We start from the raw sequence: 16,793 nt of genomic DNA, 5'->3' as shown, positions 1-16,793 counted from the left end.
TGCACCAGGGAGCTGGAGAACTCCTGGAGACTTCTGGAGTTGGATTTTAGTTTTGGCACAGTATGGGCACGTGGAAATAAAATGGATACGAGGCTAAAAGAGATGGCCAAGAAGAGGGCTCAGAAATGAGTGGATGTTATGAATGAGTCCTTAATTAAAAATGTAGGGGATATGAGAAGAGTGATTTTTTTTTTGTTATTGGTATGTTTATTCTGCGGTATCCCTATAGAGATAATAATTTCACCTTTACATAAGAATATGTACCTAGTTGGTAGGACAGCTTTTAGTACAAGTGGTTTCTATTTTATAAATCATCTGTGTACCATTTAAAATATCGATTTATATTCACCTCGTATTTTTGTATTAAATTGTAGTCAAAAATATGCACAATATAAAAAAGTATTTATAACTTTGTGAATCCTTTCTGGAAATTTTGTTATTGTTAAAACTACACTGACTCACCTAAGCTAAATATGTTTTTTTCTTAATTGACGTAGATAATCGTTTATTTCGTTTAAAGTTTTTTCTTGGATTAGATGCAAACGAAACTTCTTTAATTATAAGAAAAATCTGCATTAAAATTCATAGAATATATAGCTACACTAGCTTATTTTTACATTAATAATAATACAAACTTTTTACTTCCACGATTAAAAATCTTTTTTCTTCCACGATTAAAAATCTTTTCCGCAAATCGCCAGGAAATTTTGACATTCCTGTCAAAATTTCTTGAAGAAAAAGTCAGGACTTCCTTACTGTAAGAAAATGTCATTTCCTTACTGTAAGGAAATGATATTTCCGTACAGTTGTTAGTGTTCTACATAAATGATAGAAAACACATTGCTTATAAGGAATTAATTTATATTTATAGAATAATTGGCCCATAATATTGAAGATTTCATCTTTAAACAAAGGTCTAGGAAGTATGCCATTACAACATTTTCTGAGAAAGAACTCGTACTTTTACTCATGCGATAATCCATAAAACGTCTGTATGCATTTTCGTACTTTTCTCTTGATTTCTTTGGCAATAATTCTAATGAAGCAGTATTCACTGCCTCAACCAGCTCTGGAGGAGTCCCAGGAATGGAAATTTCATCATCACTTATCATTTTACTTTCGAGAACACCAGCAATTAAATTTATAAGCGTCAAGTTTGACAATTCAACCTCAACACGTTTCCATAGTAACCCAAGTAATTTTATTAGGAATTTCAAAGCACCATTTATTTGGGAATAAAATTATCGCGTTTTTTTTAAATCAATCAATATCTGTCGAATTTTAAACGATTTGTGGAAAAATAGTATGTTTACCTCGTAGGAAAAGCCACATTCCTGGACTCTGTGTTGCTAAGTCTCGGCTTGCGCCTCGACTTAGCAATCTTCACAGTCGTCCAGGAATGTTAAGCTTTTCCTACCCGGTAAACAATGTACTATTTTTCTACAACCGTGTTAAAAATGCAATTTTTAGCACTCCATACGAGCGTTAAAAATGCTACTTTAAGGCACTAGTGCTTTAAAAATTTTAAGGCACTGCAGTTCGTATTGACCGTATAGGCAATTTTGATGTAATGTCAAAAAAATATAAAAATGGAATGTCAGTCAAGTTCAAGTAAAAGTTTTTGTAGATATTGTCCTGTAATTACGTTTGTAGAAAAAATATTGTATGATATGCATGTTAAAAAGTACATTTTTAAGGCACTCATGTGAATTGCAGAACTCGTTATCGCTCATTCTGCAAACTTTCACATGCGTGCCTTAAACGTCTACTTTTAACACTTATATCACAAATAAATAGTAAGAATACATATACAAAATACACATACAAAAATGTGGATTAGTGCAATCAGTGAGGATATTTGGCTCCGAATTCCATCCTACTGCATCAATTTACTTGATATTCTCCTTTTCATGAACATTTTTCAGTGCGTCACAAATTATAGAAAAAAAGGTAAGTCCGTGATAATACACATTTACGACATTTATTCTAACGTGACATTTTAGTTAAATCTGACAGTTGTCAAATTTTATTTTCAATTTGGAATAAAACCAAATCAATTGTGTCTATTGCATTTATAAAATGGTATTTTCTTTCATTTGTATAGTCTTATAAATTGTACAGATTATATTGATAATATTATTATTTTATTTAATAAATAATTCTTTTTTGATTATGGCGCCATCTATCGACAACTAGAATAATCACCGAACTAGAATAATTACCGAAGTATTCCCAGACGTGCCTTTTTTTCTGTCACATACAATTTAATGCGTTAGAGAGAAATCGAAAAACTGTGACGCACTGAAAGATGATCATGAGAAAAAGAATATTTTCACAATAAGTAGGAAATAGCTCAAGAAACAAAGTCTACATTATATCCTATGGCGCTTTTATCTTGTGGGTGGTTCCCACCCATTCTCGGGGGTGGAAAATTTTTTGGTCAAAATAACCACGGAAGTGACTTAGATATTACTTTTGAGTTATTCGTGGTTGAAAATTTGCCATTTTCATTGGAAAATGACACCTTTTCGGACGGTTTTTTTTTCAAATACCCTAAAAATTATGTATCTAACGAAAAAAACTCTATAAAAAATTTTTGTAGCTTATGAAAATCAAAGAGATTCATTTCTTCATGAATCTTCTAGTTATAATACAAAAAAAGATATGGTATGTGAAAAGGTATTTTTTTGGTGCATACTAAAATCGGTGTATTCAGCTTAAAATAACAGAGAAATGGTCGATTTTAGGGGTATAATGCTACAAATACCTTTTGTAGTTCTAAAAAAGACCTTTAAAACAAGTACATTGCCATTTTAAATGTAAAACTGAGATATGGTGCAAAAAAATTGATGACCAATGCATTTTAAAGAAAAAATAAGAGTAGGGATAGTTAACCCCTTATCCACCAGAATTTAAATGCATCGTTTTCCTTCTACAGATCAAATTATAAGATCAAATTATAGAGCGCATTTTCTTAAAAACCTTCCTGTTTCTGCATGTAAATCTAAAATGATAAGAGAAAACAAAAAAGGTACAGTACAAGAATGTAGGGTTTTTTTCTAAGAAGAAGTGGTCTTAAAAAAAGTACCATTACGTTTTTTTAGTAAAAACATTTTACAGTAATACTAACTTTGCTAAAAAAAATTAAATATTGGCGTTACGAATTGTGCTGTTACGAGTATGTATATTTACAAACTGTCGCCGTTACGAAGTGTCACCGTTACGAACTGTCGCTGTTACGAATTGTCCGTTACCATTTGCCGGGTTACAAACTGGCGCGTTACGCGATGTCATGGAACCGTATTTTATACAACCACGGGTAGTTAAAGTCAATGAAGCACATTACATAAAAAATTTGAGAAATACTCAAAGGAGTCAGTAGAAGACATAAAAAACATGTCCTGAGTTAACAAAATCATTTAAACTTCCGCTACAACAATTAAATGGAGTACAGTGTAATCTACTAGTCTTTTTAGAACTGACACCCTTAAAGTAAAAGTTTATAAACTAAGTTGTTATCAATCGAAGTAGCACAGAAAACGACAATAAATATCGTTCCCATGCCACCAGATTGACAAAAGGTGGAATACTTTTTTGGTTACACCTCCTGAGATTTTCAAAATTTATAAATCAAACAGGATGCTGAGGAAGTTAAGATGAGAGAATTTTAAATAATTCACAACTCATTTGCTCAGCGTGGTAAAAGTTCCAACAAGAAAAATTCCTTAATACTCCTACAAAAGAGTAAATTAATTAAAAATGTATAAACATTTTCAATTTCTTTGCAACACGAAAATGGAGCAGCTGCATAATACTCTGGTTAAATCGGAGAGTACAGGAAGAGTCTATACCGGTTTCGGGGGTCTTTTCCCCCTCATCAGTAGTCCCATATCCTCTTCTCTCCGATTTCTCCACGTATCATACTTAGGGCCTTTCATTTACTCTTTTGTAGGAGTATTAAGGAATCTTTCTTGTTGGAACTTTTACCACGCTGAGCAGATGAGTTGTGAATTATTTAAAATTCTCTCATCTTAATTTCCTCGCCATCCTGTTTGATTTATAAATTTTGAAAATGTCAGGAGGTGTAACCAAAGAAAGTATTCCACCTTTTGTCAATCTGGTGGTATGGGAACGATATTTATTGTCGTTTTCTGTGCTACTTTGATTGATAACTTACTTTGTTTTTCGGTAGTTGTCTCTAGTTCATCCGTGACATTTTTTCTTTGCAATTCGGAAAGGCCCAAAGTATGATACGTGGAGAAATCGGAGAGAAGAGGATATGGGATTACTGATGAGGAGAAAAGACCTCCGAAACCGGTATATACTCTTCCCGCACTCTCCGATTTAACCAGAGTATTATGCAGCTGCTGCATTTTCGTGTTGCAAAGAAATTGAAAATGTTTATACATTTTTAAAAATTTATACTCTAAAACGCGAAAATTTATCCAAAATACCAACTACGGTTTTTAAAATTTCAGACATTTACGTAACTATCATGTATTCAAGGTTAATGCATTTGTATATAAATTTTACTTTATTAGTATAATTTACTGAAGAAGAGTTGTTTTTAAAGATTACTTTGGCCATTACTTAACTTGACCAATATTAAGAGGATTAGTCATTCTATTTTCAAAACAATCTGCGTTTAGTATTAGAAATGAACACTCAATGCCGTTTGCAAGTTAATACATACTAGCAAATTATTCCACACGCAATAACAGAAATCAGCATAATATAGATTTAAATATTATTTGTTTAGTACTCATTCCTTGCAATAAACGACCGATCTACTAAAAACTCCATATCCCATGAAACTCCTACTACATTGATTATTATGGACAATATTTTATAACAATAGCATTTACTCAAAAAATAAAATTGATCAAATAAATTTTATCCACCAAAAGAAAGCTAAGGCAAAGTGTTTTGTTTTTGAGAAAAAAGAATTCAACGCTGTCAAGAATATAATACCGACCAGGGTGGGTCGAAAAAAATAATGTTTCATTTTTTAATCGCTATACCGCGGAAAACTTGCCTTTGGGGTATATAAGGAAAATGCAAAATAAAATAAAGTTATATATTATTGAAAACCCAGCTAGCGCATCATTCTTAAAACTAAGTTTTTTTCAGAAATCAAGGCATTTTTCAATTATTTTTACAATCTTTAGCCAATAATATTTGAACGTACTATAGTAAAAACTGTTTAGTTAATAGTTTAACAAATAGGAAAGAACTCTTTTAATTTGTGGTAGCGCAAAATACCAAATTTTTTTTAATTCACATATTATTAGCACCTTAAAAGAAGGTGTGGTCTAGTATCTTGTGTTGGGTGTTAATAGCACAATCCATTTTTTGTTCTTTTACTTTACACCCCATTTAATTGGAATATAATTATTATAGTGTGTTTAAAGTTATAAAGGATATAAATAAAACAACTTATAATTTTAATAGCATGTTTAATTGAAGCAAAAAAAAACAAATTGTAGCCAAACAATGTCAACAAATTAAATGAAATGTTGAGTTTAGAAAGAGTCTTTTACTCACTATTTCTAAGTGGGTACGTTAAAGCTGCGCTTGCTGTCAAACTTTGGCATATAAGCTCTGGATGCTACAGCAGATCTTATGAAACCATCTCGTTCTTAACCACTATGAGGAATAGTTAATCGTAATCTTTTGAGTAAAGATGAATAGTATCTTCTAGACTCTAGACATAAGTTGTGCGATAAAGTCAAGCCCTATCCGGAGAAATAGGAGTATTTCAAATTGACATGTTCGAATCTGACGAACACTTTTTGTTGATATCACTTATAAATTAACATTATTATTATTATTATTATGAAAATACTATTATATATTATCATTTAATTTTGTTTATAGTTATCATTTGAACTTTAGTATACTTTCCGAATCTCCAAACGATTTAAAAATATTTCTGTTTCAGGGCACAGTTAAACTAGGATAACTTTTGTGAACCTCGGTAAGTTTTTGCCTATTGAGGAGTTGTTGTACCTATATATTTTTTTTTCTACAACCGTGCTAAAAATGCAATTTTTAGCACTCCATACGTGCGTTAAAAATGCTACTTTAAGGCACTAGTGCTTTAAAATATTTTTAAAGCACTGCAGTTCGTATTGACCGTATAAACAATTTTGATGTAATGTCAAAAAAATTTAAAAATGGAATATCAGTCACGTTCAAGTAAAAGTTTTTGTAGATATTGTCCTGTAATTACGTTTGTAGAAAAAATATTGTATGATATGCGTATTAAAAAGTACATTTTTAAGGCACTCATGTGAATTGCAGAATTCGCTATCGCTCATTCTGCAAACTTTCACATGCGTGCCTGAAACGTGTACTTTTAACACTTATATCATAAATAACTATTAAATAAGATAAAAATATTGGATTTAAAGTCGTTCGTTGATGTCGTTTTAGATTTCAGAATTTTTTCACAAATGTATTTTTAGGTATTTTTTGTTTTTCGGAATTTTCAAAATTCTGCAATAAATGTCGCTAAACCTGCTGATATCTTTCTTAATAATTGACTTTTTATTTTTGTTGATGTGGCAAACATCGCAGTGATGAAAACAACACAACAAATTTTATTTGTATAATAATAGTCTCCCATTTTATATCGCTAACGCGGCTTTGGGATTATAGCAGGGTAGTCCGCTATTTCTAGTGTTACAAAATTGACTTTTCTATGATCTTTTGGACACTAATGTTTAGTTTTAGTTTACTTTATTTATTTTTAATAACTTACATCTAAACAAATAAAAAAGACACTGAATTTATATCCTTTATTTTACAAACTACGATATCTAATTTATTTATTACACTAAATCTAATAATTTATCTAATTACAAATTCAAAAATATACCGCGCCCGTTACATATCAAAGTACACCGACGTTTTCAAAGTCACAACTGAACTGCTAATTACAAAAACCTACTATTTATACAACATTCAATGTTCTAGAAACAAATAACATCTCTAATAGTAGTTACAAGAAAGAATGTACTCCAAAAGTCGAGAAGGAATAGAACATCATAAATCATAAAAAAAGGTTACTTGTTAAACAACTCGGGTCTATTAGGACGGGAGCTGAAAACAGTCTGTGACATAATTATGTCACACTAGGCTAAGTCGACCTGGGGCCTATAGATGTTTTAAAAATGTCTAGATGTTCTCGCCAGCACTGAGATTCAATCGCCGGCCTACCTGCGTGGAAGTCAGACATCCTACCACCTGAGCTATCCGGGCCCTTACATTTCATTTGTCAGATATCAAGATCTTAGACACAGAAAACAATTATAGATAAAGATTATTTCTCGAAATTTACTGCGCCCCCAATTAGGAGCGAGATGTATGTCAAGAACAACAAAGTGCAAACGTTATAAAAGAATAATAAGCAATAAGAGTGACTACAAATCTTTGAAAGAAAAGAATTGAGAACCATATTATATGGCGGAGTTACTGAAACCAGGTCTTTGGAGAAGGTGTTATAATTCTCAGATATTTGGACGATGTGCAGAAAGATATAGGGGAGATTGAAGCAACGAGATGGCGAAGACAAACACTCGACAGAGAAGGATGGAAAAATGTTTTGAGGCAGACCTAGGATCACGAACCAAAAGGAGCAAAACCTAACAATAGAAGCGTCGATCCATTACCGATCCTATGGAAAGGAGAACTTCTTGAAAAAATGGAAAAGTGACATACCCGCCGATATTTTAAGAATCATAACATACGTTGCAGAATATTCATTTGGAACCTATTTTAGCCGTAAACATTTATTGGTAAACGAAGGTTTTTTTAAGTACTAAAAAACTAGTATTTTGTTTAGTATGCTTAGTATTTTGTTTACTTTCCATCAGTTCGTCTTAACATTTATCTAATATAATTTTTAAATCTTAAAAATTATCTCCTTATATATATTTTTTTCGTATGTATGCGGCTGTATTTTCGTTTTGCAACGAAATAGGGAACTTGCATAAATTTTTAAATTCGAAAAAAATGTTATAAATCACAACACAACATAATTTAAAACATGTATCAAAGATAAAAAAGTTTTGTTTGTCTTTCGTTTGGCCCCTAAAGACGATTAAAAATTCAAATTAAAACAGGTGGTCCAAAACGCTTCGTGACGTCACTTGCTTTTACATTTACATTTTTCCAATAAAGTAAACAGAATTTTTAATTTGACGTTATAAACGTCAGTAGAAAATACATTTATGTGACGTTACAAGTGTTTTTGATCGTTTGAACTATTCATAGAAAAATTCGTACTTTTACAAAATGGTTTTATTTTCAATAGTAAACCTTCGTTCCTTTCCTTCAAAAACAGTATAAAACTACAATTTTAACAAACTGGTATATATTATTACAATGACATACGATAAATGTCATTAGAATATAAATATTCTTGACTTATTCCACGACGATGAGCTTGCCAAATGCCCAAGTAGGTGGAGGCAAATAAACTAAAGAAGGAGAAGAAGAATATACCTAAATATAAGGTTGTATCTAGGTATACGTTACCGTGTACGCAAATAAAAAAGTTAGAGTGTCAGTGATTTCTAATTTTTTATTTGTTTAGTGTTTGTTTTTAAATTAACTACGGAGTGTGGACAATTATTTAGTTCTTTTAATGAGTTTAAGAACATTTTAAAACAGTACGAAAAGATAAGAGACTATAAATTAATATATATTTTTTTTAGTTATAAATGAAATAGTATGTATTACCGTAAAAGATTAAAATAAAAAGAAGACCTAAAGCTTTCACAATAATAATTAACTTGTTCTGAAGCTATTATCCTTGTGGCATTTTTGTAATCAACTATTCTAAATGGGAACTAAGCCACAATTTAACCAAAAAATGATTTTATTAACGTTTCGACGTCTAAATCGGACGTCGTTTTCAAAATACAAAATATTATTAAATTAAACAAAAATGGTGTTGCTTAGTAAAAAATTTGTCTAATAATTTATTTAATCTGACTAATTTTTGTATTTTGACAATGACATCCGATTTGGACACGTCGAAACGTTAATAAAATCATTTTTTTAGTTAAATTGTGGCTTATTTCCCATTTAGAATAGTTGATTATAATAATTAACTTACGTATAAAAATTATTTTAGCAATATTTTGTACGTGTCATATCAACTAAATACATATATTTATCTTGCTAACCTAAATATATACTTTTATATATACATTGATTTATTACAATTAAGTTTGAAACATCTAAATAGTTCTGCTTCCCTTCCCTTAACAAGTATTTTTCTATCAAACAAACACTAAACATATCAAAATAGCATGTACCAAAATATACAGTCACTGCGCACGTTAAATAATGAAGTCACTGGCTTGATCAAGTTTAATTCGCGTGTACCTAACTTTTTTATTTGCGTACACGTTAGAGTGTACCTAGACACAGCGAAATATAACCATAATAATAACTAATGTAAAACTATGTGACGTCACGGGTCGTATGAACTATTTTATACCGCAGAAGACTTTAAATATGTATTTCTAAGTTATTACGAGTTTTTGAAGCGTGAAATTTTAGAAATCTCATTTTTAAACAAAACTAAACATTATTATGTAACAAAAATGTGCAAGTTCCCTATTGAAAATAGTTATTCATTTTTGATTTATATGTTTACTCTGATTGGAGTACGAAGGGAACCATTCTCGTTGGAACTTAAACGCGCTGACCAGATGGGATGTTAATTATAAATTGTAAAATTCCCTCATCTTCCTTAGTCTTAGCATCCGTTATGGCTTGCAAATTGTAGAAGCCTCAGAGGTGTAACCAGAGAAGGTTCCCATTGTTTTTCAGTCTGGTGGGATGTAGAGTAACATTATGTTGTTTTATATACCATTAGATTGAAAACTTAGTCTTTTGCTAGCAGTTGCCGCTAGGGCATCTATGTCATTTCGTTCTTTGCAATCCGTGACTGCACGCCGGGGTTTGTTTTGGTTGGATCAGAGAGGGCAGCATATGTGGCTCCTGATGAGAAACTAATAAGTTTCGAAACCGGTAGAGGTGCCTGCTACACTCTCTGATTGGAATAGAATATGATGCGGCTGTATTTTCCTTTTGCAACGAAATTGAAAATGGTTATTTATTTTTGATATTTTTTTTTTGTTAAAACTGTCCTGCATCCCGCGTACCAAATAAAAGTTTATTAATAGCAAGCTGAAAATTTGTTCATAGCTTAACGGTGTCAAGTCGGACAAATTTTGATGTATGGGAACACTGGAACAGGGGAAGCTTTAATTATTGTGAAACATGATAAACGTGTCATCCTTCCAAGTTTATGACTGTGAAAACTAGCAGGTTGTTTTTAAGTTTATTTAATAGCCAAAGTTATATAATATATGGAAAAATGTTTGTCCGACAAAAATGTTAGGCATTTTCACAAGTCCGACACGTAGAACATGTCAAATGACAGCAATTACGTTGGTGATAAGTATCAGTCTGATTCTTGCATAAGAGTTTAATAGACCGGTCTAGTTAGACTCAAAAATAGGAGTAAGGTTACAATAATTACCGTCAAGCTCAAAATTGGCAGGATTGTTTAAAATACCATCATAAATAAAATCTAAAAAGTCCTCATAAATCCGACCCGAGCTAAAAAATTTACGCGGGGTCAAAGGTGACCAAAAATGGTTTTTAGCGATTTTCAGCGAAACGGTAAGTTTTATCATAAAATTAGTTCTAACAAAAAATGTAGATTAGATAATTATCTATAAAAATATCTTAATACTTTTTGTCGTAAGAACCACCGTTTTTGAGATACAACGATACAAAAAGTTAAAAGAGTTCTAATCGTCATAATATGTATTAGTACACCACGCATATACATCACTGAGGCTGTAATACAAGTAAACATAATATTCTATGTAAATATGATAATGTTTCTACTATACAGCTTGCGGTCTACCGAGGGATGCAATGTATAAGCTGTATTATATTACAGTGCCAACAAAAAAATCTTTACAAAGTGAATGTAACGCGAAAATAATAAGAATTATTATTTCAATTTTACGGTATATTTCCAACAAAAATAGTACATTGATATGACAAACTATTAACTTATAATAATTCATCTTACTTATGCGTCTTATTCAATTTGTAAAGATGGGTTTTGTGGGAATAAACACGTTCTATCGGTACGTTTTCGGCTGATCTAATCACCCTACCTATTCTTTTCTCGGAAGGGTTTGAACATAATAATGAAAACCAACTTTCTAGGCAAAATGTTTATTGCTAAGTACTAATAAACATTTCAATATACAATAAACTTTATGCAAATTTAGTTTGTTTACTATCATGGAAATTACACCGTTATCTTCCTGGGTGGCGAAATCCTTCAGGTAGATGACACCCTCGAGGTATTAATAAGGTCTTGAGTACTACTCCGGAGTGAAAATACGTGTTAAACCTAGTTACTTGAATGTGCTGAAGTTTTTAAAAAAACTAATTCATCTCCACAAGAAGTTATTTCCAACGGCATTAGCTTTCTTCTCTCTATGTATGGAGCGCCTAAAAAAACAACGTGCTTAGATAAGTTTCGATATGTATGTTTCTTTAAAAATACTTGAAATAAACAACAAGTGCAATTATCTTGTCTTCCTCTAACCTCAGCGGCTGCTCATCAACATCTGTTTCGGGTATATTACCAAGTTCAAGTGTGGCTTGGTTATCAGCTAGATCCAAAAGACTGGTGATGGAAATTAGTCGACAGTTCGTTAGAACCAATTCAAACTTTACTCCCACCTGCGCCGGAAAAACTCCTGAACACAATTTTTTGCAACTGTAAAAAGGGATGTAGCGCTAAATGTGGTTGCAAAAAAGTTGGACTGTTTTGTTCTGTAGCATGCACTTATTGTCAAAATCGGTCATGCTCCAATGTTGAATCACCAACAATTGAGGATTCATTTGATTCTATCGTGGAGCCATGCGATGTGTCTTTATTGGGCAATTTACTTGCACCCAGGATGAACAAGAAGAAGAAGAACAAGAAGAACCAGAGAAAGAAGAAGAACTAGAAGGCGAAGAAGAAGACAAGGAGAAGAGGAAGCAGAAGTATTAGAAAATTATGAACCATTTGCTAAATTTCCCATTTTTTTAATTTATACCGCTTTTTATAACTTTTATCATTTTTAACCCTTGCCAATATCAATTGAGGACATTTCCGGACAAAGGGCACATAGCCAAAATGGTGGTTTTGAGAAAAACCCACGTTTATGAAGTTGTTTGTGTGATAATATTTTACATAATTTATATAACCTTAGCTACAGTTTTTTAAACTCCTTTAGTAGTATGTAATATATTTATGAATACAGTTAAATGTCTAAATATGAGTGCTATGTGCCCTTCTTCCGGAAATAGACTTTTTTGGTGCAAATTATTCTAACTTTCATTTATTTTGTGTGATTATAGGTTATTTTCTACAAACTGTACTGTGAGATCATGGGTAGAACAAATAAATATATTAACATCTTTTAGAATTACACAGCTATTCCTTTATTGATCATAACAAAGTACTATAAATCAACATCGGGCTATATTAGAAAACTTTTTTTATACAATTCAGATAGAAAATAACATTATAAATGTTCCAATATGTATACTATACTAAGGTCTATTAAAAAACAATACATTGATTTGAAATCTGAAAGGAAAAGATATTAAAGTAGCCTCATTTACTGTTTCTCGTTAAGCATACACTCAAGCCATTCAACACTATCTATGTCCAAATGTTTATACAAACTTCTCACATCCTTAATATTTGCCTCACTGACTTCTGGAAAAGGAACTGTCAGAGGTTGAACTTCTTCTAATTTTTCAATGCTCACTCTGTTCATATACTGGAAGGGAGTGAATGCTGGGTGGTAGTTTTTAGAAGTGAGGATTGTTCCATTTGGATTGAACATCATCACATACTTCATGATGGTAAATTTTTCATGAATAGAAACTGGAATTTTTTTGAAAAAAGGAGCCAAGGCTGTCTCCCAGTCTTTTATAATGGATCGGTCCATTAACATCTCGAAGTTGGAAGGGTTGGCTTCTAGCCAAGGTTTTGCAGTTCCAATCTTTTCTGTTTTAAAAGTGTGTGGTGTGTGGTGATAAAGGTGTGTTATTGTAACCTTACGAATTTTTGAAAGCCAAGAACAAAACTTAAGTAAAGTTGCATTCCTGTTTTGGCCACCTGTTGCGTCTGATAATAGAACTATATTTTTTACATCAGGAAACTTAACAAAATTTTGTTTAAACAGTGGAACAAAAATGACACAACAGAATTGGCATTCTTATTTGCCTGTGTTTCCATAAAACAATAGAAATAGGATGAATCATCTTTGTGATTGTGAATATTAAAAGCATATAGCCACAACATTCTTTTGTAAAACTGGCTGTTTACGTTGAGATTGGGGATAGGATAGTTTTGACCGTAGTCAAATTCTAAGACTACCAGAGTAGGATCTGTCTTTGACTGTTCAATGTAATGTTTCTTCCAGTACTGCCGTCTCTTTATTTTTCTTTTGTGTAGTTCGAACTCGACTCTACACTCGTCTAAGGGGTTTCGCTTCAGTTTCTTCACACTTTCAGAACAGAAATCACAAACATCTGTCTTAGGGGCCCTAAACCCATAGTTGAAATAAGATTTAAAAGTTCTAAAATAATGCACATAGGACATTTTAAGTTTCCGCCCAGTCTTGTCTTGATAATATTCTTGAAAACTTCTATAAAGGTCTTTCAGCCCAATTCTGGGTTTTCAAAATACAAAATGGATGTTTTCTCTGCACAATAATGGCTTTTGTCATGTGGAATAGATGATAAATGAGATCCCATAAAGTCAACGACATCCTCAGTCAGTTTATGAGGGCGATTTTTATGTAAGCCACGTTTCTCTTCAAAGTCTAAGCCCTCTAAGATTTTTTACTGAATAATTCTGACACGTTTCACTGAAATTTGAAATAATAATACAATAAACTTTTGGCACACTTTTAGTTGTAGACCATTGATATTAATGACATAAGACCACACATTTACACGAGGTTTCTTTTGGTGTGTCTTGACATTTGTGTTGTCAGATTTTTTCATGCAACTAGCCAAATGGGCATCTTGAAGTGATTTAGATTGACTATAAAAAGTATCGTAAAGTTGTAACTGACAGTCTGCATCGATATTACTACAGCAACTGTCCAAGCAACAACTACTTACAATACAAAACTCCTTTGCCATAACCTCAATCTGAGAACGATTGATGTATGATTCTCCTTTACACTTTCTCTTTTTAGAACACTCACGTTTCACACTTTCATTAAATTTTACGTTTCTTTTTAATAATACCAACACCTTCCATGACAGAAATGAATACTCTTATTAGTTACCTAAAGTAAAACGTAATCTTCAACTCAATAACAAAGCAGAGACCGTCAACAGTTTGTTGTCAACAGACACCACATGATATTGCCCAAAACAGGTGTACCAACTTGCATTCAAAAATCTCCCACACATTATAGAACAAAGATACAGGAATGAAACTTTGTCGAGTTACTCTTTGAAACATGGCCGTTCATTTAAAACGATTACCGGAAAAGGGGCACATAGGCCTATGTGCCCCTTGTCCGGAAACCTCCTCAATTATTCAATAGCTTCAAATTAAACAGAATCATAACAGATTCGTGGAATAGGCCTACTGGGAAAAACACGTAAAAAAACGCGCTAAGTACACTACCTCAAAGTTGGTGTGGAAACGAGTGCGTATATTATGACGATTACAACTTTTTGAATCGTTGTATCTCAATTAGGAAAAAAAGTAATAAGACATTTTTTATAGATAATTATCTAATATACATTTTTTGTTAGAACTAATTTTATGATAAAACTTACCGTTTCGCTGAAAATCGATAAAAACCATATTTGGTGACCTTTGACCCCGCGTAAATTTTTTTAGCTCGGGTCGGATTTATAAGGACTTTTTAGATTTAATTTATGATGGTATTTTGAACAATCGTGCCAATTTTCAGCTTGATGGTAATTTTTGTAACCTCGGATGTGTAAGTTGAGCGGAGTATAATGAAAGGGTAAAAAAATCATTTGAAAGATCTGTCCGACAAAATTCATGGGAAGTTTGTAGTTTGCTGTTTTGTAGTCAGCATTTTTATCTATATCTTACAGGTTTCGAACGTCGGACTACGAAAATGTCCCATGTATTTTGTCGGACAGAACTTCCAATTGTTTTTTATCCTTTCATTAAACTCTGATGGTAAAATCAGACTGGTAGTTATCACCTCCTGTCATTTGACATGTTCTACGTATCGGACCAGTTGAAATGTCCAACATCTTTGTCGGACAAACGTTTTTTCATATATCATTTTCATATATCACGTTGGTTATTGAATGAACTTAAAAAGAACCTACTAGTTTTCACAATCATAAACTTGCCATTATGACACGTTTATCACGTTGCACAATTAAAGCTTTCCCTTTTCCAGTGTCCCCATACATCAAAGTTTGCCCGACTAGATACCGTTAAACTATGAAGAAATTTTCAGCTTGCCATTAATAAACTTTTTTTTGGTATGTGAGATCTAGGACTATAATACCTAATTGAATTTTAAACTAATTATAGTTTTATTCTCAAAACCTACCAAACTTTTATTTACATTCATTTTAGTATCATTTTATGGGTTAACGTAAATGAACACTATGATTATAAATACATTGTGCAAGGTAATGCATAAGGTTACCATTAATTGCCTGAAATTAATGTTAATATAAACAAACATACTCCTATGTTATTTCTCTCATTTGTTCATATTAAACTAGCCTGAAACTTGTCAACGAAATCTGTTAATGGAACTAATGCTTTCACAATTTTAACAAAAATAAATTACTGGTACATAAATAAAATGTAAAATCACTAAAAAAGTTAAGAAATCACTGTAATACTCTTAGTTCAGTGTGTGGGTGAAAAAAAGGTGTTATAATTCAGGAATATCAGGACGATATCAGGTATACATAACTAAAACGTAACACCTAATTTTGTAAAAATATTTTTTTAATTCCGCTACATAGGATATTCATTTAAGAGAAAAAATTTTAGGGTCTAGTACTATTCGGCGCCGCCGGTTCGGCGCGGCCGGTTCGGCGCCGCCGATTCGGCGCCGGCCGGTTCGGCGCCGGCCGGTTCGGCGCCGGCCGGTTCGGCGCCGGCCGGTTCGGCGCCGGCCGGTTCGGCGCCGGCCGATTCGGCGTCGGCTGTTTTGGCGCCAGATTATACCTACGTTACTTTTTTAGAAATTTAAGAGGCTCTTGATTTATATCTATACCACACTAAAAAAATATATTAAATGTTATTTTTTCCAACTTTTGTAAATGTAAGCTATTTAATTGCACATAATTAATTAAAAAATTAATATATTATATATATTATATATTATACAGTACAATTTTCAAAGGAGGAAGACCTAACCCTTCGGTCCAAACCTAACTTTCGGGTATTATTTTACATCTTCTAAAATTAAAATGTCGAAAATTGTTCTCCTGACTCTACATTTTTTGTTAAAGAAAATTTCAGACTATCATACATTAACAACTATTTTTTTTCTCTCTCACTTTGCCAAAGTATCTGTCGCCGAATCAGCCGGCGCCGAATCGGCGGGCGCCGAATCGGCAGGCGCCGAAACGCCGACGCCGAATCGCTGGCGCCGAATCGCCGGCGCCGAAACGGGCCATCCCCAAAATTTTAAATAGAAAATTTTAGGAAATTA

General features: G+C 32.5%; 1 protein-coding gene across 1 annotated transcript in view; it reads left to right on the top strand.

Moving 5' to 3' along the window:
* The window catches only part of LOC114328180 (sodium-coupled monocarboxylate transporter 1), a 542,514-nt gene that overhangs the window by 60,728 nt on the left and 464,993 nt on the right, over nt 1-16,793 (top strand). The window contains exon 2 of the mRNA XM_028276963.2: nt 5,942-5,977. The gene's annotated coding sequence lies outside the window, so the exon portion shown is untranslated. The remainder of the gene's footprint in view (nt 1-5,941; nt 5,978-16,793) is intronic.

Source organism: Diabrotica virgifera, chromosome 6, assembly GCF_917563875.1.
Source record: "Diabrotica virgifera virgifera chromosome 6, PGI_DIABVI_V3a".
Classification (NCBI taxonomy): Eukaryota; Metazoa; Arthropoda; class Insecta; order Coleoptera; family Chrysomelidae; genus Diabrotica; species Diabrotica virgifera.
The sequence above is the reverse complement of the archived record's forward strand: the minus strand, read 5'-3'. Positions and strand labels throughout refer to the sequence as shown.